We start from the raw sequence: 25,142 nt of genomic DNA, 5'->3' as shown, positions 1-25,142 counted from the left end.
GCTTGCTTTTTCAAGGCCAGCAAGAAAGAGCAAGTTTTACCTCTGAGTCCTTACTTACCTACCAGGTCAGGCCCACCCAAGATAATCTCTCTTTTGGATTAATTTAAGGTCATTTGATTAGGGATCTATATTACATTTGCAAAATCCCTTCACCTTTGCCCTTTAACATTATATAATCATGAGGGTGCCATTTTATTCTCTTTGTCATATTCTGTTGGTTAGAATCAATTAAAAGTCTTATCTACACTTAAGGAGAAGAGATTCTGTGAGGGTATGTATACCATGGAGTGGGATTCATGGGGACTGGATTAGAAGTCTGCCTACCACAAGAGAGGAGAGAATCACTAAAGATATAATACAAGAAAGTTATTCAGGCTTGAAACACATGATTTTTCAGACTGAAAGAAATCACTGCATGCCAGCATAACAATGGTAACAGTGAACCACAGGAAGATCTGATAAGCTGCTACTGGAGGCCTTTTCCCAAACAGAAGGTCAGAGATGAAAATAGCATTGAAAGTCTAAATAGAACTACTTAAACCTCAAAGGTAATGTAGGAATGCCTTAAAATATATTAAACAAAATGATTTCTGCACTTGAATTCTATATGTAGAAAAACTATTCAATTTAGATACTTTCAACATTTAAGATCTCAATCATTTCTGATGCACCTTTTCTCAAAGAAAAGCCTGAAATTTGCCCCATCAGAAAGGGGAGAAAGTAAAGAAGGAGAAGACAGGAGAATTAGCAGAGGAAAAAGGCAAAGGGAAGCCCAGGATCGTGCTAAAGGAAGATCCCAAACAGCTGTAATGCAGGGTTGAGAAGGCAACACACTCAGGATGGGGAAAGTTGGAAGGCTTCAAGAAACATTTCTTCTATAGAAGGAAATTCAGAATGGGGAATGAAATTAATAGAATACTTCAGTTCAGTTTGGTTCAGTCGCTCAGTCGTGTCTGACTCTTTGTGACCGCATGGACTTACTGCCTCTTAATGTACTTGAGAGAGGAATTCAGACCACTGACAGTTTTGAATTAGTGGTAGATAATCTAGAAAAAAACTAAGAAAAGAGCAGCATAAGATGATTATTAAAAATTACAGAAGAAAGGGAAAGAAATCCTGATTTACTACATTATGTAGTATGAATGAGCAACCTCTGGGAGATGATGAGGGACAGGGAAGCCTGGCATGCTGCAGTCCATGGTGTCAGAAAGTCAGACACAGTGTGATTACTGAACAACAACAACAATAGCTATGAATAGTGTTTACACAGTGATAATAATGTCAGTATCAAAGTGGGGTATAAATATAAATGGAGAATGAGAGAACAGGAAGGTTGTGCAGGTGTTGTAGGGGCATGAAGAGGAAAGTGAGCTGGATCTTCAACTTCCATTGCAGTAGATCTGTAGATAATACCCGAAACTGTGAAAAGAAGAGGAGGCTCTGCAGTGTGCTATTTGGATTCATGGAGGTAAATAGCCGAAGATCAGCTCCAAATGGTGGAAGTGCTTTTGGAAAAGAGAAACTAGAACAGTGAGAGAAGGGGCAGGAGACTACCATTTCTCCATAACAAGGCTTATAAATCTATTTCATATTTTAAACAGTGTATATATGACTGTGATGAAATATACAAAATAAGCACAAGGAGAAATTATTAGATAAAGCAATTATATAACTGCTTTACTTTTCATTCAGTTCAGTCACTCAAGCATGTCCGACTCTTTGTGACCCCATGAATCACGGCATGCCAGGCCTTCCTGTCCATCACCAACTCCTGGAGTTCACTCAGACTCATGTCCATTGAGTCAGTGATGCCATCCAGCCAGTGATGCCATCCAGCCATCTCATCCTCTGTCGTCCCTTTTTCCTCCTGCCCCCAATCCCTCCCAGCATCAGAGTCTTTTCCAATGAGTCAACTCTTCGCATGAGGTGGCCAAAGGACTGGAGTTTCAGCTTTAGCATCATTCCTTCCAAAGAAATCCCAGGGCTGATCTCCTTCAGAATGGACTGGTTGGATCTCCTTGCAGTCCAAGGGACTCTCAAGAGTCTTCTCCAACACCACAGTTCAAAAGCATCAATTCTTCGGCTCTCAGCCTTCTTCACAGTCCAACTCTCACATCCACACATGACCACAGGAAAAACCATAGCCTTGACTAGACGGACCTTTTTTGGCAAAGTAATGTCTCTGCTTTTCAATATGCTATCTAGGTTGGTCATAACTTTCCTTCCAAGGAGTAAGCGTCTTTTAATTTCATGGCTGCAGTCACCCTCTGCAGTGATTTTGGAGCCCCCAAAAATAAAGTTTGATAGTGTTTCCACTGTTTCCCCATCTATTTCCCATGAAGTGATGGGACCAGATGCCATGATCTTAGTTTTCTGAATGTTGAGCTTTAAGCCAACTTATTCACTCTCCTCTTTCACTTTCATCAAGAGGCTCTTTAGTTCCTCTTCACTTTCTGCCATAAGGGTGGTGTCATCTGCATATCTGAGGTTATTTACTATTTAATTCCTTATATAAGTTCACTCTATAGCAATGTTCATTTTGTTGTTGTGTTTTAACATCAAATTTACCAAACTTAAACATTAAATGAATTTTTTCTTGCCAAGCTTTCTCTTTAAGAAGTTAGACATTTAATTCAAAGTTGTTGCAACTACCTGAAATATTTTTAGAACTGTTTTTAGAATTTTAAAGCCTGTGGCAAACTTCTTTAAATAACTTCAAAGGTGTCAATTCATGGATTTAATGTTTTGAAAGAACCAGAAATCATTTGAAATCACATTAGATTTGAGTGGTCAAGCTAGCTAAAGCTACTTTGGGTAAAAATCAAGGTATGAAAATAACCTAATACAACTGACTTTTTTTTGAATGGCTTATAAAGTAACTATGAAGTGAACTTAAAATGGAGAAGGATTCCAAAAGTGTATTGTCTTAGATGCATAATATTTATAATATGTATATGAGGTGACATTTTTAGTAAGGTACTTTCATAAAGAAGTTAAGGATATTCTTCATGAAGCACACAAACAAAAATCTCTATTAGAAACCTGCAGACGTCATTTTAGGGGGAAAAGGTCAAATGAGATAATATTGCTTAAATGTGCTTGGTGTTCTCCTTTCTTCTAAATCCAAGTAGGACTGACCCACCTGCTGAAGTTAGCAGATACAACTATCATTTATTTTCTTCTCTCCAGAAAAGAGATATGACTAGAAGTAAACCTATGCCTTTGAATGGACTTCTGCCTGCTTCCAGGTTAAGTTTTCTAAGTGCAACAATTGCTATCTCATGAGCTCTGGTGTTGCTGCATTGATGAATCCAAGACCTCCCTCCCTTTCTTCAGTGATGAATGACATGGCTAACGTGCTATCAAAATCTTCCACTCTTTCTCAGAAATGCCTAACTGAACCTCACCAACAGAGGACCTCTGATACCCCATAGGTGATTTTGATCATGTTCTCCATTGTGGGGACCTCGTAGACATCCAGCTCTTTCTATTGGTAAACTTTTCTAAGCTTAGGAGAGTATTACCCAGGTGTAAGGAGACTGCCAGCTGGCCACTATGCTTTCCTCTTGGGCAAAAAAAAAAGGACTCCATTTCCCATCCCATCACGTAGATAGGTTAGCTAACGAAGCATGAGTAGAAGAAATATGTACCTCCCCAGGTCAGGCTCCGTCTGCCGTCTGGACACAGATAATGAGGAGGTACTAGGGGATGGTGGAACCAGAAAGGAGCCCGGGGTTCTAGATGACTGCACATAGTGGGGCTGCCCCTGCCAACCTAGCAGCTTCCCTGGACCATAAAATAAAGAAAACATACTTTCTTTAGGCAAATTTGAGTATATTCTTAAAAAAAAAATGAGAGTCTCTTTTTACTGTAGTCTAGTCTGCACTCACTAATAAACTGGCTTTTCGCTTAGAATTAGGGACCTAATTTCTGACCCTTGAGAGCTTATAGATGAAAGAACTCCTCTTAAGCCAGAACTTCCTACTTGAAATATGAAAAATGGAAATGTGTGCTTGTTTTAGTTTTAGATAATACAGTTCTAATTGGAAAAGTATTTTAAAATGAAAGATATATTACTTAGAAGTCATTTTTTAAATGAACAAACAGAAAACAAATGATTCAATACATTGCTACCCAAGAAATAAAAGTAGGCTATAATCTCAAGAAGACATGACAGAAATATAATTAATATAAAAGAACTGTGTAAATTGATGTGTTCAAGATTATCAGAAGAAAGAGTGCATTTACACAGGGGGTTTGGTGGAAGTAGGCTTTAAAGGCAGCAGAAAAAGGTAAAGAAGCCCCTGTGATTTGCCCTGACCAGTGTAATGTCTTCTTTTAAGATGAAAGTGAGATCCTGGGGTCAGAGATTAGCAGGCAACAAGGACACAAAGAGTCTAATGATAATTATAATTAAATGGCTCTGACTTAGAAAGAAATAGGAATCTCTGGGTAGAGTGACAGCAAAGAAGTAGGGGAGGGAGCGGACGGCCAGGCAGTGGGGCAGAGGGGGATGTGAAAGTCTGGCTTGAGGTTTCTGGCACTGTTCACTCCTCAGGCTCCCTGCGCCTTCAGAATGTACTCTACGTGAAGCATGAAGCCAAAAAACAGTAGGTCTTATTAGTGTTGTTTTCTTTTTTCTTCCAGAATTCCTTCTTTTTTCAATAAACTTTTTTTTTTTAATTTTAGAATAATTTTAGCTTTACAAAAGAGCTGTGAAGCTCGTATAGAGAGTTCTCATTTACTACACACTCGATTTTCTCTATTAAACTCCAATACTTCGGCCACCTGATGCAAAGAGCGGACTCATTTGAAAAGACCCTTATGCTGGGAAAGATTGGGGGCAGGAGGAGAAGGGGGCGACAGAGGATGAGATGCTTAGGTAGCATCACTGACTCAATGGAAATGAGTTTGGGTAAACTCCGGGAGTTGGTGATGGACAGGGAGGTTGCAAAGAGTCAGACACGACTGAGTGACTGAACTGAACTGAACAACTTACATTAGTAAGGTACCTTCCATACAATTAGTGAACAAATATTGATACAATATATTAAAGCAGAGTTCATGCTTTGTTAAGATTTCCTTAGTTTTTATCTTGTGTCCTTTTTATGTTCCAGCATCCCATCCATGGTAGCACATTACATTTAGTTGTTGTGTCTCCTTAAGTTCTTGTTGGCTGTGATAGTTTTCAGACTTTCCTTGGTTTTCGTGATGTTGATAATTTTGTAGTACTGGTCAAATATTTTGTAGAATGTCCCTTAATTAGGCATTAGTCTGATTTTTGTTTTTATAAATAGACTGGGTTTATGGGTTTGGGGAGGAAGATCACAGAGGTAAAATGTTGTTTTCATCATGTATTAAGGGTATATACTCTCAGTATGACTTATATCTGTTAATCCTAACCTTGATCATCTGTTTGAGGTGATTTCATCAGGTTTCTCCAAAGTTTACTCTTTTCCCCACTTTCCATACCGTATGCTTTGTAGGGAAGTCAGTGCACCTTGTTGTTATTCGGTCACTCAGTTGTGTCTGCCTCTTTGCGACCCCATGGACTGCAGCATGCCAGGCCTCCCTGTCCATCACCAACTCCCGGAGCTTGCTCAGACTCATGTCCATTAAGTCAGTGATGCCATCCAACCATCTCATCCTCTGTCGTCTCCTTCTCCTGCCTTCAATCTTTCCCAGCATCAAGGTATTTACTAATGTGTCAGCTCTTTGCATCAAAGGTGGCCAAAGTACTGGAGCTTCAGCTTCACCATCAGTCCTTCCAGTGAATATTCAGGATTGATTTCCTTTAGGATTGACTGGTTTGATCTCCTTGCAGTCCACATTTAAAGAGCCTCACATTTAAAGAGTGGTGTGCTATGTTCCACCTTCTTAAAGGACCAGAAAGATGAGTATCTATCTAAATAACTTGGAATTCTTCTGCACAGGAGATTTAGCTAGTTCTTTTCCTTATATATTATATTTATATAAATATAATTAGTATGGACTCATGGCTGTTTATTTTATGCTGTTGGTTATAATCCAATGCTATTATATTTATTTAGTTGCTGAAATTTTTCCAGTTTGGCCATTGGGAATTCTTTCAGTTAGCTCCTGTCTCTCCTTGACATATGCTCATTATGTCTTTTTTATTTTGCTTTTGTTTTCAGCACTTCCTTTGCTTTTGAGCACTGTAAGATGCTCCAGACTCATCTTGTGTATTTCCTGTCTGCCCTGTCTGGAAATTGGAGGTTTTTCCAAGGAGCCTTGGTTCCTTTTATTGGAATGGTATTAGAAAACATGATCTGGGCACTGGGTATGCTCATTTCCACTGGAGTATCCTTGCTTTGCTGCTGCTGCTAAATCGCTTCAGTCGTGTCCGACTCTGTGCGACCCCATAGACGGCAGCCCACCAGGCTCCCCGTCCCTGGGATTCTCCAGGCAAGAACACTGAAGTGGGTTGCCATTTCCTTCTCCAATGCATGAAAGTGAAAAGTGAAAGTGAGGTCGCTCAGTCGTGCCTTACTCTTCGCGACCCCATGGACTGCAGCCTACCAGGCTCCTCCGCCCATGGAATTCTCCAGGCAAGAGTACTGGAGTGGGGTGCCATTGCCTTCTCCGTCCTTGCTCTAGGTTCTCTTAAATAACAGAGCAAGGATTTACATGTGTGTATACTACCTCCTGTATATGTACATATCTATAAATATCTCTCTATATATCCATCTGTATCTATTTTAAGCTAAATGTGCATTCATATTGAAGTTGTCAATTCTAATGCATTACAATATGAATTAGAACCCATACAATATGAATGCATCACAGTATGAATTACAATATGAATTCTCCCTTTGCTGATCTAAAACTTCCCATTACAACAGTAAGGAAACTGGCTCCTGCCATCTGTTATACTTTAACTTAACTGTTCAATTCTATTATACATGCACACTGGTTTCAAAACTGTTATCCCATACCCCCAGTGGCAACTTGATCAATTAGAATACAGTACTTATGGACCACTGTTTTTGCCTTTAGTGTTATAAATTCTACTAATTTCCAAAGTTTCTTAGGTCAGCAACTTATTGCTTGACTACTGAACTTTTTCATACATTTGTAGTACAATTAAATTGTTGTCTCATGATCTTCTTTCTATCCTGGGATCCCCTGACCTCCTAAATGATATTTTTAAGTTAGGTCTTATTTTTAAGGTTAACTCTTTGTGCTATATAGTTCTATGAATTTTGACAAATCCATGGTGTTATTTAGCTACAGTCCATGGAGTTGCAAAGAGTTGGACATGACTTAGTGACTTAACAGCAACAATGTAGCCACCATTATGGTAGCATACAGAAGAGTTTCATCACCTTAATATTCCCCTGTGGTTCTCTTAATCAACCCCAACCCCCAAACTTCTGGCAACCACTTATCTCTTCACTGTCTCTATATAGTTTTGCTTTTCCCAGAATGTTATATAAATGGAATCATACATTCTGTAGCTTTTTCAGAATGACTGCTTTCACTCAGTGATATATCTTTGCATGACTTGACAGCTCATTTCTCTTTATTGCAAAGTAATATTCCATTGTATGAATGTACAGCAGTTTGTTTATCCATTTACGTATTAAAGGACATCTTGGATACTTCCGATTTTTTGTTAACTATGAGTAAACACTCACACACAGGTTTTGTGTGGGCATGAGTTTTCATATCAGTTGAGTAAATATTTAGGGAAATGGTTTGCTGGATTGTATGGCGAGACTCAGTTTAACTTTGTAATAAACAACCAAACTGTTTTCCAAAATGGCAGTGCCATTTTTCATTGAGAGTTCCTATTGTTCCATATCCTCACCAGCAATAGACACTGTCTTTTTTTTTTTTGGATTTTAGCCATTCTGATAGGTGTGTAGTGGTATCTCATGGCTGTTTTAATTTGCATTTCCATAAACACAAATGATATTTGTCTTTTTTATATGTCTGTAAAAAAGCATTTTTATGTGTCTATTTGCTGTCTGAATATCTTCTGTAGTTCATGCTTCTTTTTAAATATAGTCTTTCTTTTGAAGGAACAAAATATCATCTTGTATATTTCCTGTGCCCAACCTAGATTCAGCCATTTTTGTATGGTTGACTAGATTTCATTTTTTTTTTTTTAAGTTATAGTCATGTTCTAATTTATCCTGACTGGTGTTTTCAGAATGCTCCAAATCTCTGTCTCACCTTTAGACATAGTATCTTGGATTACTTCTAATGCCCTAACCTCTTTCTTTAACTATGGATTTGTATTAGTTTAAATCTCAGAGGGCAGTCTTATTTCCAAATTCTTAAAATAGGAAAGAAAGAGACAGCTTCATTGCTGCCTCGTAAAAGTTCTACATCTCCCTTTCTTTGAAAGTATTATTCTATTTAATTATAGCCATACTAGGCACTAAGGCTTCCCTGGTGGCTCAGAGGTTAAAGCATCTGCCAGCAATGCGGGAGACCTGGGTTCAATCTTTGGGTCGGGACAATCCCCTGGAGAAGGAAATGGCAACCCACACCAGTATTCTTGCCTGGAAAATCCCATGGACGGAGGAGCCTGGCAGGCTACAGTCTGCAGGGTCACAAAGAGTCGGACACGACTCAGTGACTTCACCTTCAGGGCTTCCCTGGTGGCTCAGAGGTTAAAGCGTCTGCCTGCAATGTGGGAAACCCAGGTTCGATCCCTGGGCTGGGAAGCTCCCCTGGAGAAGGAAATGGCCACCCACTCCAGTATTCTTGCCTGGAGAATCCCTTGGAGAGAGGAGCCTAGTAGGCTACAGTCCACGGGGTTGCAAAGAGTTGGACACGACTGAGCGACTTCACTTTCACACTTCAAATATTTTAGAATTTTTTGATTTACATCATAGATCTCCTTTCATTATCCTAATATTTTCTTTTAAGCTTTTGTTTAGTGCAATGGTTCCCAAACTTTGGTGTGTACCAGGATTTCAGAGAGCTGAAAAACAAAACAGTAGTACAAGCTCATTAAGACTGGGGCCTTTGCATTTTTATCAAGATCACCTGGTGGTGTTGATGTCACCCAAAGTTTGAGAACTATAGGTTTGGTGTTTGGAGCTAGTGAAGTGAAGTGAGGTGAAGTGGCTCAATCGTGTCTGACTCTTAGCAACCCCATGGACTGTAGCCCACCAGGCTCCTCCATCCATGGGATTTTCCAGGCGAGAGTACTGGAGTGGGGTGCTAAGGGCCAATCTAATTCTGAACAGAAAACACACAAACAGCCTGTCTAGACACTGATAACAACTTCAGAGGCCAATGCTTTGGTCTTCCTATGTCCCTAACCTAATATTTCACTGGGGTTTTGTTCAAGATTTCTATCTAATGTTGAAATTAAACATCAGTAGAATATTTATATTTTTATAGTACAAGATGGTATGAAAACCTGTTTATTCAGTTCACCAAAGGAACATATTTAAGCCATCTGGATGCATCATACCAGGTTAAATTAAAACTGTTTAAAGATGGGCACCAGAATTTGCATTTTAAGAAGTACACTACACCATAAAGGGTAGACAATCCATCCATCTTTTCATATTCTGGTTCACTACTCATCTATACAATACAAATTAAGTGACAGGGTTTTTTTTTTTTTTACAGTAAAGAATTAACCTAAATTGACAAGACCAGATTCAACAATACAGAATTTTATAACCAGAAAGCAACTATTTCTCAGATATTTTTTCTTTAAAAACTTAAGTCTTCATGTGCTTTGTGTCCTTCTAAGCTATGGCTAATATTCAATGTAAGTTAAGATGGCACAATTCCATTCCAAAGAGAAAACTTCATCACATCAAAACATTATTTGCATATTCATAAGATTCTACCTCCAGGCAGAGACACAAGCTCTTTTTCTTGCAAACTATTACATCAATAGGAATATACAAATAAGCATCAAGAAAAATGCGAATAAGGATATTAAACGAAAAAATGTTCACTCACCAGTGCACAGTTTAATATCAGATGGAGAGTATGCTTGCTTGATTACAAAGTAAATTTTAAAGGGAAATAATTATGTTCATTGTTCATATAAATATTTAATTGCCATTATAACTAATAATTTCTAATACTGATGAGTGTACTTCTGAGCAATTGTTTGAATTTACTAGCAAATATACTAACAAGACTTTTTGGGAAAATATATTTAAATTTTACCTGAGGGGCTATTTTTTTAATCAAAATAACACACCAAGGCTGGTTGAAAGCACTTTGCTTTTTCAAAGGTCTCTACAAACTCAATTGTAACCCAGAAATGAGTATTTTCCCATGAAAATATAAACTGCTTGAACCACCTTTGCCAGAAACTAGATTATACTATTCATTTTACCAGTAACCAATGGTTACTCTCATGAGATATTTCCTTAACTTTTTGCTGTGAGGATAATTTTATAATCACTACTAAGCAGATACAAATTTTTTCATCCTTTTAAGAAATTTAAATTCCTCCTCTTAATCTTATTTTCAGTATATTTGGATGTATCTAAACTTTGTCAGTCAATCCATATCAGATAATTTCCACCTTCCCTCTAAATTAAAGGGATCTTATTCCTTCTATTTAATACTAATCCTGGAAACCAAAAGAAAAATACATGTAAACAACCAAAATTTTTAATGGCTTTGATTTGTTAATCAATGCAAAATTTCAAATATTTCTCTTGACCCCTCTGAAGTACCAATTGTTACAGTGTGGCTTAAGCAAAGCATTTTGAACATCTGTAGGACACAAATCCTATTAGCAATGGGAGACTCTTTCTAAATCACTTTTTGTGTGTAATATTTATAATTATTAATTGATTAGGAATAAAGGACGTCTTCCATAGTTAAACAAAAAGTTGACTTTCTTAAACATCATCATGCTATTCCAACAATTCTAAACAAGTCAATTGGAACTGAGATTACCACAATTTCCATAAACAAAGGCTCCCTGAAGTTGCAAGTGGTTTAAGAAGCCAAAGGCAGCCTGTTGCAGTTGGCAAAAATGGTGACTTGTGAGGCCCAGGTCCCTATTTATTGGTGTCTAGACTTAGAGCTTCTTTAGCTTTTCACTTTAACCTCAGGGCCTCCCCAAAGAAAGCAGTTTGGGGTTAGCAAAGTCCTTTGATTGTACTGTCATCAGAATTAAGGATCAGTAGGTGGGGACACCATGCCTCAACCCTGGAATGCATTAGGGAATAGCCAAGGCCATTTCTGCACAGATTTTGAAGGCAGTTGCCATCAGGTTTTAACTCACTCCCTAGCCTCAGAGCTATATTCTTTACACTGGTTCTTTACACCATATTCTTTACACTGGTTCCTTGCAAAGCAGTGAAGGGGCTTTAAAATTCCACTTCTGACCCATAAGACCTTCAGTGATCCTGTTTCTGCACCCTGTGCAAATTCCTTTTCTCATTCATACACTGAAGGTATGAGTCCATTACTTACAGTTATTGTTATTTATTTAATCTATTACCTACACACATTGAGAGAGACTTTAACTTTTCTTCAGTACACATCTAGAACAGTTCTCTCAATTTTAAGTTCTCGTATTCATACTGAGACTTTGATATATGTAGGCCACGAGTGAGAAAATAGACTACATTTAACTTAATTAAATTCATATTGTCATTCTCAAATACCAATTTTAAAGGATTTGAATGTACCTGAACTGTAAATATTTTTTTAAATAAAATAACCAACTCAAATGATAAATGAAGAAGAAAATATCCAAAACTCTCATACGTATTTCAGAAGGAATAGAGGCCTCTAATGAGAGTTATTGTTGAAACCGTGTTCTTGTTTAGTAGTTAAACCAAGTCATAACACATTGTAGGTCTTTCTTGTACATCCCACATTTCTCAGCAAGAATCCACTTTTTGCCTAACAACTTTATTATTCATTCAGGAAAGAAAAATGCCTTCACCATTGATAAGTAAATTAAAAGTTAGCTTTAGAAAACAGTAGCCATTTCATAAATAAAATGGAGAGAGTAATTTTCATACTTGTGAATCAAAAGATGTCTCAAGATTGCCATTTGCTTGCCTAAAATGCAAAAAGTTACTTTGTGAATAGTCACATAATTTTGAGACTTTATTATCAATACAGTTCTAAAATTTGAGTTCTTTAACCCCTAAATTTGGAAAATACCAACTTGTTTGACCTAAGCACCACAAAAAAAGGGGTTTTGGTATTTTGGTGCCAGAAAAAGAATGATTAGTTGAAGAGTAGAGATGACTTCTGAAACCAATTCAACGTATGCATTTGTGTGTATGTGTACTTACATGAATGTACATATGTAGTTATCAGTTACATTGAAAGAAAATACTGCTGACATTGATTACTATCCTTACATGCACGTAAATCTGAAAAGGTATTTTATAATCAACAATATATTTAAGATTATCAACGAGTGAAGTTTGGTTTGTGGCTTCAGCTTTTCTGTAGATCCTGCTGCCCTCTGTGTCTTTCTCTCTTACTCCCTGTCTACAGCTAAAGACAGAGCATTCTGACCACCAGCACCAGCATCCACACACCATCTCCAGGTGGCCAGACTGGCAGAGGTGTAGGCATGTCCTTCATTGTGATTAATCTGCTGTAGAGATAAACTGAGATGATTGAAGAGTTGTAGTCCAAACTGTTCTCAAAATGTTTTCTGACTGTATATATGAAGACATGAAGAAACTATTTATAATTTTTTAACTTAAAGGACTAAGATAACTACATAAGTTAGTTTTGCCAAAAAAAAAAAAAAAAAGAATTTCAGAGAATTATAGACTGGATGTTTTGTGTCCCACCAAAATTCATATGTTAAAACCCTAACTCCCAAAATGACTGTATTTGCAAATACAGCCTTTATGGAAATAATTAAGATTAAATGGGGTCAGAAGGGCACAGCCTAACCTGATGGGATTGGTTTCCTTATGAGAGGAGGAGAAGACACCAGAGAGCGCTCACTTTCCTCCCTGTGAGGACAGGTCAAGGAGGTGGCTATCTGTAAGCCAGAAAGAGCAACCCCACCAGAAACCAAATGTGCTAGCACTGTGTTCTTGAACTTTCCAGCCTCCTGAACTATGAGAAGATAAATTTCTCTTGTTTAAACCACCCACTCTGTGGTATTTTGCTGTGGCAGCCTGAGGAGACTAATACAGTCATGGAAAATATATTTCTAGGCACCCGAAGAGACAGTAGAGCAGGGAAGAAAGCAGAAGATTTGATTTGGCTTGACTATAAGTTTATTACATATAACAGGTAATGGCTGCCTTATGTGCCCCATACAAACTTAAGCAAATAGGCAAACCAAAGAAAAATCTTCAACTGTCAGTGAAGAAGGCAGAGTTATACCAGAAGATGGGACATTTAACAAGTTCTCTGGAAACAAGTCTCCTCCTTAGATCCCTTTATTGATACACTGTACTTATTTTCTGAAATTGCCTAATTCCAGAAGGAAACAAAAAATTATGACTACATTCTACACAAATTTACCCTGTAATCTTTTAATATTTTATCATTTAATTATTTTTGATAATATAATAAGCATCTGCGAAGCCCTACTCAAAATAAAATGTGGCATTTATATTTATTTTTAGTTGGAATACTTTTTGATTAAGTAGAAGAATATCGGTATCCTGGGGTATAAATAGCTCTAGCTGAGAGCAAGCAAAGGCTTTTGGGTGCTGTGTAGTGCAGAGCCAATATGGATCATAAATTTCACTTCTAACAAAAGACATCAGGGTTAACAAAATTGTTTAATTTGCTCAGGCAGGATGAACCTTGTGCCTCTGCAAATTATTTCTTGAGTTTTATGTTGAATAATGCTCTAGAGAGATACTTTTTTCTCCATTTATACCCTAGTAGGAGTTAGCTTCTAGTTTATTTCAAGTACATAATATATGTGAAAAAGTGCTTGCAAATTAGAGGAATTATTGTAACACAAGTCTGCCTTAAGACATACAGGCACTCAAGTTAAACAGGAATTATGTTCTTTAGCTAACAGATTTATGGAATGTAATGAAATTTTGCTACTGGGTAGTAAGAATAGACTGCATAGTCTATTTCAATGGAGAATCGAAAAAGTAAGTAGGAGACAGTGTTGAGAAAGAACAATGAAATTGGAGTCAGAAGTCCTATATGACCTTGAGAATTTGACTTCTCTAAATCTTAGTTTTTTCTATCTGTTACATAGTCATTCTAGGCCATATTACTATTAGAATCAAAGTATATAATAGATATTAATGTATATTATGTCTTTCAAAGAACTATCTTAATTTACAATGTTGTTATATAAGAGGTAGGCGGCTATGTTACCAAGGCATGTGATGTAGGGTGAAAGGAATATTCTGTGATGTATAGAGCAAGATGTGTTAATGAAGAAAGTCCTTGCTAAGAGTCTCTAAAAACCCAGGTAAGTGTTCTGGAAACTGTTTTAGGGAAAGTGGATATATCAGAGCTTCTCAGTCACAGTACACATGAGAATCACCCAATTTTGGTGAAATTTCCAACACCAGGATCCTATCCTCCATGCATATTTTATTTAAGAAAGTTCACAAGTGGTTTTGAGAAACATCTTCATTTATGAATCGCTGGTCTTGAGCAGAGGTCAGAAAGCTTTTTCTTTAAGAATGAGATACTAAACATTTTAGTTTTTGTAGGCACATAAGATGTGTTCTCTGGTTTTGGTTTTTGACAACCCTTTAAAAATGTAAAGATCTTTTAAAATGCCCCAGCCATATAATAATAAGCCGGGGCAGGGGGCAGTTCAGTTCAGTTCAGTCGCTCAGTCATGTCCAACTCTTTGCAACCCCATGGCCTGCAGCACACCAGGCCTCCCTGTCCATCACCAACTCCTGGAGCTTGCTCAAACTCAAGTCCATCAAGTCACTGATACCATCCAACTAGCTCATCCTCTGTCGTCCCCTTCTTCTCCTGCCTTCAAACTTTCCCAGCATCAGGATCTTTTTCAATAAGTCAGTTCTTTGCATCAGGTGGCCAAAGTATTGAAGCATCAGCTTCAGCATCAGTCTTTCCAATGAATATTCAGGACTGATTTCCTTTAGGATTGACTGGTTGGATCTCCTTGCAGTCCAAGGGACCCTCAAGAGTCTTCTCCAACACTGCAGTTCAAAAGCATCAATTCTTGGGCCCTCAGCTTTCTTTATGGTCCAACTCTCACATCCATATGTATGACTACTGGAAAAACCATGAAAAGTATGAAAGTGAAGTCGCTCAGTCATGTCCAACTCTTTGTGACCCCGTGAACTTTATCTACTAGGCTCCTCTCTCCAAGGGATTTTCCAGGCAAGAATACTGGAGTGGGTTGCCATTTCCTCCTCGAGGGGAGCTTCCCAACCCAGGGATCGAACCTGGGTCTCCTGCATTGCAGGCAGATACTTTAACCTCTAAGCCACCAGGGAAGTCCTAGGAAAAACCATAGCTTTGACTAGATGGACCTTTGTTGGCAAAGTAATGTCTCTCCTTTTTAATATGCTATCTAGGTTGTCTCAGGCCAGCCCCACCCATCAACAGAAAATTGGATTAAAGATTTACTGAACATGACCCCACCCATCAGAGCAAGACCCAGATTCCCCAACAGCTAGTCCTTCCCATTAGGAAGCTTCCACAAACTTCTTTTCCTTCTCCATCAGAGGGCAGACAGAATGAAAACTACAATCACAGAAAACCACCCAAACTGATCACATGGACCACAGCCTTGTCCAACTCAATGAAACTATGAGCCATGCCATGTAGGGCCACCCAGGACAGAAGGGTCATGGTGGAGAGTTCTGACAAAACGTCTGCTGGAGAAGGGAATGCAGAACACTTCAGTATTCTTGCCTTGAGAACCCCATGAACAGGGGAAGGGGGCAGAACGAGGTTTTGGAGAATGAAGGAACTCACATCATAGCTTGTAAACTAGTTCATGATACATATACAATACATCGTTACTCTATGGATGCTTATTTTTTTTCATTACCGTGAAATCTTTGAGTATAGAGTCTTGTCTTACCTGGCTTTGTATCCCTGGAGCCCAGCACATTTCCTCACACATCACAGTCACTAAGGAATTGCTAGATGAATGAATGAAAGAGAGAAGGTCTATGAAAAAAATACTAATATTAGAGATGATAGCATTTGCAGAATCTATCCAATGATAAGAGAGGTTATAGTTTCCAAGTTAATTTCATCAGGAAAAATAGTAAAAACAAATAACAAAACCAAAAAAAACCCCCAAATCCCAAAAACACTCTACTGGCTTAATATTTGTTGAATTGACTATGTCAAACAGTTATGGCATTAATGTATGTTATTTGTTGTTTGGAAGAAACATGGTCTTGATTTTGTGGTTTTATGGGGAAGATGGAGGTTTCATTTCTTGGGTACAATAGTTACAGAACTTTCTCTGAGTCCAAGTTGGAATAAGAATGTAAATGTACCTTTGAGAAGACTGAAAGATTGTCTCTAAAGGAGAAATTTGGGAGACATTTGATTTCTACCATGATGTACTTATGGCTCTGGATCAGTACTGGATAAACTAACTTGTTTAGTCGCTAATCCTGTCCAACTCTTTTGCAACCCTATGGACTTGTAGCCCATCAGGCTCCTCTGTCCCTGGGTTTTCCCAGGCAAGAATACTGGAGTGGGTTGCCAACCTAGTTAGGTCTTTAAACGTCATATGACATTTAAAGATGAGTCATATGAATACATTGTTTAATTCAAAGTTATTTTTATTGAGAATAGAAACATGGTGAAGTGTGACACATCATAGTAGATTCACAGTCATCTAAAACGGCTTAAAACGGGCCTTTAAAAAATTGATTTTCCAAACATACTGACATATAATTGAGAAAATAATATATATTTATGATGTACAACTTGATGTTTTGATATTCTTATACATTGTGAAATGATTACTACAGTCAAGCTAATTAACATACTCGTCATCTCACATAGTTATTTTGTTGTTGTTGTTGTAAGAACATATAAGATGTACTCAGTAAATTTCAATATATAGCATGCAATGTAGTATTATTCAAGCATACAATATAGTATTAACTGTGCTGAACATCCACTGGATCATTGAAAAAGCAAGAGAGTTCCAGAAAAACATCTATTTCTGCTTTATTGACTATGCCAAAGCCTTTGACTGTGTGGATCACAATCAACTGTGGAAAATTCTGAAAGAGATGGGAATACCAGACCACCTGACCTGCCTTTTGAGAAACCTATACGCAGGTCAGGAAGCAACAGTTAGAACTGGACATGGAACAACAGACTGGTTGCAAATAGGAAAAGAAGTACGTCAAGGCTGTATATTGTCACCCTGCTTATTTAACTTAAATGCAGATTACATCATGAGAAATGCTGGGCTGGAAGAAGCACAAGCTGGAATCATGATTTCTGGGAGAAATATCAATAACCTCAGATATGCAGATGACACCACCCTTATGGCAGAAAGTGAAGAGGAACTCAAAAGCCTCTTGATGAAGGTGAAAGAGGAGAGTGAAAAAGTTCGCTTAAAGCTCAACATTCAGAAAACGAAGATCATAGCATCTGGTCCCATCACTTCATGGCAAATAGATGGGGAAACAGTGGAAACAGTGTCAGACTTTATTTTTCTGGGCTCCAAAATGACTGCAGATGGTGACTGCAGCCATGAAATTAAAAGACGCTTACTCCTTGGAAGGAAAGTTATGACCAACCTAGATAGCATATTGAAAAGTAGAGACATTACTTTGTCAACAAATGTCCATTTAGTTAAGGCTATGGTTTTTCCTGTGGTCATGTATGGATGAGAAAGTTGGACTGTGAAGAAGGCTGAGCTCTGAAGAATTGATGCTTTTGAACTGTGGTGTTGGAGAAGACTCTTGAGAGTCCCTTGGACTGCAAGGAGATCCAACCAGTCCATTCTGAAGGAGATCAGCCCTGGGATTTCTTTGGAAGGAATGATGCTAAAGCTGAAACTCCAGTCCTTTGGCCACCTCACGTGAAGAGTTGACTCATTGGAAAAGACTCTGATGCTGGGAGGGATTGGGGGCAGGAGGAGAAGGGGACAACAGACGATGAGATGGCTGGATGGCATCACCGACTCGATGGAGTTGAGTCTGAGTGAACTCCGGGAGTTGGTGATGGACAGGGAGGCCTGGTGTGCCGCGATTCATGGGGTTGCAAAGAGTTCGACACGACTGAGCGACTGAACTGAACTGAACTGAACTGTGCTGTGTTGATCTCAGAATTTACTCTTCCCACATCACTAGAACCTTGTACCCTTTAACCAACATCTCCCCATATTCCCCAGACTTCTGCCTCTGGTAACCACCATTCTACTTTTTTTGCTTCTATGAGTTTGACTTTTTAAATTCCATATGTATAAGTAAGAACACAGTATTTGTCTTTCTGTGTTTGGCTTATTTCACCTAGCCTAATGTCATTTAATTTCATCCATGCTTTCAAGAATGGCATGATTTATCTTTTCATAAGGCTGAATAATATTTCACTGTATGTATATACCACATTTTCTTAATCCATTCATCTGTAGATGGACATTTAGGTTGTTTCAGAATCATAGCTATTGTGAACAATGCTACAATGAACATTAGAGAACACATATGTCTTCTAGATACTGATTTCATTTCCTTTGGATATATACCCAGAAGTGGGATTGCTGGATCATATGATAGTTCTTTTTTTCATTCTCTGAAATCTTTTATATTGTTTACTACAATGCTGTCCTAAGTTACATTCCCACCAACAATGTACAAGGATTCTCATTTCTTCACATTGTTGTCAAGATTTGTTCTTTTGTCCTTTTGATAGTAGTCATTCTAATGGGTGTAAGGTGATACCTCACTGTGGTTTTGATTTTCATTTCCCTGATGGTTAGTGATACTGGGCAATTCTTCATATACCTGTTGGCCATTTGTGTGTTTCTTTTGGGCTTCCCTGATGACTCAGATGGTAAAGAATCCGCCTGCAATGCAGAAGACCCACGTTCGATCCCTGGGTTAGAAAGATTCCCTGGAGAAGGGAATGGCTACCCTCACTCCAGCATTCGTGTTTCTTTTGAAAGATGTCTGCTCAGGTCTTTTGCCCATTTTTAAATCAGATTATCTGGTTTTGTTTTTATACTATTGAGTTTTATCCATAAATTTTGGATATTAATTCCATATTAGGTATATAATTTGCAAATATATTCTTCCATTCTATAGGCCTTTTCACTCTGCTGGTTTTATCCTTTGCTGTGCAGAGGCTTTTTATCATTTGTATTTTTTTGCTCTTCTTTTCCATGCTTTTGGGATCATATATAAAAAAAATCATTGTCCAGAAAATAGGTCTATTTTATATAGTTCTGCCTCTTGGCCTTCTGATATAAAAATCTGATGTCTTATCTCAGATCAAACTGAGCGTCCGCCCTCAATCTGATTGTGATGACTGCTTTCTCAACTGAGGTGTGCATGTCTTCCTTAGTCAGAGGAGCCTGGCAGGCTACAGTCCGTCAGGTCGCAGAGTCAGACAGGACTGAAGTGACTTAGCATGCGTGCAAGCACGTCTTCCGTAGAAAAACTCTTCAGTAGTTTCATAGCTCATATTGCCTAGATTTGTTTTTATATGTTTACTCCATCTCAGAGGCCAACATCTTTTTAGGCATTTGGCTACCATTCCTTAAAATGCAAGGAAATATTTCTTTCTGAATTGCTGCAGGAGCCTGAGATCAACTTCACCAATGCCTCAGCTTTCCTGAAGGTACCACCTTTGTTCTCCCTTGTGACTATTGTCTGCCATCTCTAATGTTCCATTGATTTTCTTAATAGTATCAGTTTAGATATTGATAATGTTGAACTTGACCTGAGCCCTGTGCTCCTGGAAAAAACTGTGATTAGTAAATTTCCTCCAGTTCTTCCCTGTTTTATGTTCCAGGAAAAAGCTTACTGCAAAGAACCAAACTTTCTCTTCTTGGATAAGACTCACTAACACCCTCCTTGCTTACCTGTGGTGAGGCCAGACATAGACCCTCCGATTTCCCATTCTTTGTCTCACAAATGATTTGTTGAACTCTTTGTACCCACTGACCAGTCTGAATGGAATCCTTGAGTTGACCAAACTTTAGGCAGGCTTCTCTTGGTCTCCCAGGCACCTGAACTTTGCTACACCCCTGGTCTTGAAGGGCTTTGAGTCAGAGCTGCTGCTGCTGCTGCTGCTGCTAAGTCGCTTCAGTTGTGTCCAACTCTGTGTGACCCCATAGACAGCAGCCCACCAGGCTCCCCCATCCCTGGGATTCTCCAGGCAAGAATACTGGAGTGGGTTGCCATTTCCTTCTCCATTGAATCAGAGCAGTCCCTCCTTAGCAGCCTCTCCAGGTGATCAATTGACTGCAAGGAAAGAGCTTCCTTGATCAGCTGTCCCATCACATTACCTGCTTATCTCACACCCTTGGACCAGTTTCCTTCTAGCCTTTTCTCTTCCCTATAAAAAGAAAATTCCTTTCTTGTATGATCTTTCAGATGTTGGCAGATCTTACAATCTGACCAGTCTCTCTATTGCAATAGTTACCTTCCCCGATTGTGGCAGATCTTTTGATAAAATCTTTATTCCGACAAGCTTTCTTACCCCCAAGTCTGGGTTAGATAATCCTCAGGAGAGTTCCAAGGCATCATGTGACTTATCCTAATCAGAGCCTTAGTCACACTGGGGAACAAGGCTGTGTTCTTGCCTTGATTCCTTACTAGAATGTGAGCTTCTTGAGGTCAGTCTCTGTGTCCAATTTACTTTGTAGTCCTGACCCCTCATAGAGTTCTAGGACATTTTAGAGGTCAAGTAAGCCTTAACTATTAATTAACTTATTTAATTAAGAACCAGCTTTTTTCCCTGTGAAGATGGACAGCTGTTCTGAGAATCTTTTCTAACCAGTCACTTCCATGGATGAATGAAGTGGGTAAGGGGAAGGGGGATCACAATGAAGATAATTCTCCTACTTTAGCATAAGAATAACTTTAATGCCCAGGAGGGGTGATTTAGATTAGACAAAGGTTTGCCACCCTCCACTGTCCCTTACAAAACTATCTGGGAAAGCAATTTTGATTATTGTTTTAGAGGCCATCAGTTCTAGAAAAATATCCCAAAGAAAATGGGGTTTTTTATTCTTTCTGGCTCAAAATAGAGACTTATACACTTCTGGAGACGGAAGGAATACTAGCTTCAATTTATCAAACACATAAAATGTTAACTGTGCCATTTGATTGAACCTTTATGACACACATCACCAAGATATGATTTATGTTACACCAGAAATGCTGCCTCCTCACTCCCCCCTCCAGTCAAGAGATCCAGCCTAGCCTCAAGGACTCCAGCTTAAATCCTCAAGGAAGGTAATAAAGGAAATTGGTTCCTATATTCAGAAATTGTCCCTGCCTTGAATCAAAATGTCTTTAGAATGCCAATTTTTTTTTGGTTTGCTTTTTTTTTAAAAAAAAAGATCTTCCATTCCTGTAATTCAGATTCCTTGCCTACGTTTCTGATCCATTATTAATCTCAGTAGGATCTGTGACTTTCCGATATTCAAACCATTTGCCTGGGGACTTGTCTTGTTTACCTCTGTGCTTCGTGGCAGCTTAGTCTATCTCAGTTCTCACTGTCTGGTCCTGACACTACCCATCAGTTTCTAATCCATCCATGCACCTACATTCCATGAACCTGATCTTGGTGTTCCAGCTCATACTGACATACCACAGGCTGCTCTTCTTATTTAAAGGCTCCTCCATACTTACTATGGCTCTTTGTTGACTACTTATCTTACACTTTTGCAGGCTGCTGCTCACCACATAGTTCAGAAACAAAACATCTGGAACACATCTATGTATTCTAATTAAATTCAATCAAAGTAATAAATGTTCATAGTATAAAAAGTCGTTGGAAAGTACAGTATGGAAGGGAGGGGGGAGATTACAGTGGAGAAACATGACAAACTCTACCCAGCCTGATGATTAAGTCCAACATCGACAATGATGAGTCATGTTGATAGTATGTACCCAGGATACGATACAGTAAAAAGGGCACTTTGCCTCTGAGGTCTTCTTCTCCAAAGTCCATAACCCTAAAATAATCTTGAGGAAAACATCAGACAAATTCCAATTGAGAGATATCCTACAAAATGCCTGACCAGTATTCCTCACAACTATCAGGGTTATTTAAAAAAATGTCCAAGCAATTGTTCCACTCATGAGAGCCCATGGAGATATGACAACTAAATATTATATAATGTGGCAACCTGGAAGGAATCCTGAAACACAAAAAAAGACACGAGATAAAAGCTAAAATCTGAATAGAGTATGGACTTTGCCTAATAATAATGTACCAGTATTTATTCACTAATTGTACGCAATGTACTACAATACTAAAATCTAATGTTAAATAGTAGGGGATACTGGGTGTGGACTATATGGACATGGTATAATCTTCTCAAGTTTTCTGTAAATTCTGTTCTTCAAAAACTGTTCTTCAAAAAAGTCTATTTTTTAAAGGTAAATAACATAGATAAATTATATGAGTAAAAAGAAAAAATAGCAGTTCTTGCTATCATATCCCAGTGGCAACAGTTTTGAATTCATTGAATTGTTTCTCATGGCTCTACTACATTGCTAAATAGTATGTCTTTGTGAAAAATTTTTTTTAATGTATCCATTTTTCCATTGACTTCTTGTGATGGCAGATGAGGATTTAGCTTTCTTCCACCATGAAAGCTTTCTCTTCTTCACGTTATATTTTTGTCACAGCCAAAAGCTGTGACATATAGTAATTCACATTACTACAATTATGTAATCTTGTTCACTGTTAACTAAATTGTGTTCTCATTACTTTTTTACTTGAGGCATGGTTTGCTTTTTCTGAAATTAATAATTGTTTCTTTTAATTTTCTTGATTATCTATGTATATATTGGTAATTTTCCCCCAACACTCCAAAAGTTACATGAGTTAAGCCTCATGATATTATTTTCTAGAATAACAGACATCAGAAAGCCAGCCAGTTTTATTTTGTTGTGGCACCTCCCTCTTGCAGACCTCTGTTCTCTTGCTCTACTCTAGATCCATGCCTCAGTTACCAGTCCAGGACTTCTCTTTGTCTTCTTTCCAATGAATTCTGTGGTTTTTGGATCAAATATCATCTTTCTTGGCTTATTTTATCATTTAAATATAGTATGTTATATTCTCTAGTGTCTTTTTTTTTCTCCTTCCCATCATTTTTTAATATAAGATTAAGATTGCATTTTTATCAACAATATGTATGCACTTACTCTGAAAAGAAAAATAGTTTTACAGGTACATTAGGGAAAAACACAATGTCCTTGCTTGAGATCCCTAGAAAACTGAGTTCAAGGGGAAAACTTATGTTCATATCTATCTATCTGCAATCCCAGAAACCTAGCAGTGATAGAAAACTAAAAGTAAAGGAGGGAAAGAAGGGGAACAACACAGTGTTCATTACCTCACTGGTCTCGCTTTGTGGTAAGTGCAGCAGGTTGCTTGGTCTTGTAGGATGTCGTCAGAGAGGTCGTTTGTTGTTGTTGCTCACTTGCTCAGTCATGACCAGTTCTTTGCGACTCCATGGACCACAGCACACCAGGCTTCCCTGTGCTTCACTATCTCCTGGAGTTTGCTAAAACTCATGTCCATTGAGTCAGTGATGGCATCAAATCATCTCATCCACTGTTGCCCCCTTCTCCTCCTGCCCTCAATCTTTCCCAGCATCAGGGCCTTTTCCAATGAGTTGGCTCTTCACATCAGGTAGCCAAAGTATTGGAGCTTCAATTTAGAATCTGTCCTTCCAATGAATATTCAGGGTTGATTTCCTTTAGGATTGACTTGTTTGATCTTGTTGTCCAAGACTCTCAAGAGTCTTCTCCAGCACCACAGTTCAAAAGCATCAATTCTTGGATGCTCAGCTTTCTTTATTGTCCGACTTTTGCATCCATACATGACTACTGGAAAAACCATAGCTTTGACAGTACAGACCTTTGTCAGCAAAGTGATGTCACCTCAATGGAGGTAAGTTTGAGAAAACTCTGGGAGATAGTGAAGGACAGGGAAGCCCAGTGTGCTGCAGTCCATGGGTTGCAAAGAATCAGACACGACTTAGCAACTGAACAACAACAATCTCATACCTGTGTCTCTGCTTCTCTACTGCCTCTCACCTCTTTAAACTGATTGTTTTCATAGTTACTTCCTTTTTCTCTAAATGGTATTATTGAAATGCCAGCTTCTGATTTCCTAGCTTGGGACATTTTCTCTTAAGTCCCTCTGAAGAAGATGAGGACTTGGTTTTCTTTCTACCCTTCTGCTTGCATCACATGAAAACACCCTTCAAACATTTAAACCCCACCCATCCTGCCAATGCAATGTAATTTTGGAAAAAGCAATAATCATATTTAGTTTATCATTTAACAATATTAGGGAGTAGAACTTCCAGAATGGCAGAGTAAGTGCTTATGAGAATCCACTCCATAAAAGCAATGAAAATAAAGGCAACAATTGTCAAATCAACTTTTTCAGATCTGTGTAAATTAACTTGAAAGAATCTAAGGAGTATTTATTCAGGAAAAACTGCTAAAACTTGGTAAGAACATAAGCTTCCTAGCATTTTAACTTGCCCTATTTCCATCTTCCCCTTCCAAGTTCCACAGTGCAAACCAGCATCCTAGCTGCCACTTCATGAAGGGGGCTGACCAGGCTTAGAACTCCTTAAAATATTTCTTCCCCAGACAATTGTTACTATTTTATATGTATGGAAGTTTCTAGAAAATTCTTATTCATAGGGTTAGTCATTATTTGACTAGACTCAGAGCTTGTTCAGTGGAAAAGGCCTCATCCTTAGGGTGTTTATCAAAAATAATCAGAGAAAACAAGATAATGACCAAAAGGCTCTAAAAGAATATCTGGGAAATGGGATGTTTATAGAAGGATTTGAAAAGATTCAACATATTCCTGGAAATCTAGAAGAACATGTACTTATGCACACTTTTACATGTTCAGAAAAAACCTGAGAACACCCTTATCTGTCACAGGGTTTTGTACAATCAGGAATTTAAAGCTAATTCAGAGTGATAAACTGCCAGAGCCCCAATATACAAACACAGCAACCTTAGGCAAAAAGTAGATGACTTATT

General features: G+C 38.3%; 1 non-coding gene across 1 annotated transcript; it reads right to left on the bottom strand.

Moving 5' to 3' along the window:
- Positions 1-15,329: 15,329 nt before the first annotated feature.
- On the bottom strand, positions 15,330-15,401 carry TRNAC-GCA (transfer RNA cysteine (anticodon GCA)). Its single transcript has one exon. It is a non-coding gene; the product is annotated as a tRNA-Cys (tRNA).
- Between the last annotated feature and the right edge of the window lie 9,741 nt (positions 15,402-25,142).

The sequence above is a fragment of the Bos javanicus genome, chromosome 7 (assembly GCF_032452875.1).
Source record: "Bos javanicus breed banteng chromosome 7, ARS-OSU_banteng_1.0, whole genome shotgun sequence".
NCBI lineage: Eukaryota > Metazoa > Chordata > Mammalia > Artiodactyla > Bovidae > Bos > Bos javanicus.
This window is presented reverse-complemented; position numbering and strand designations above follow the sequence as displayed.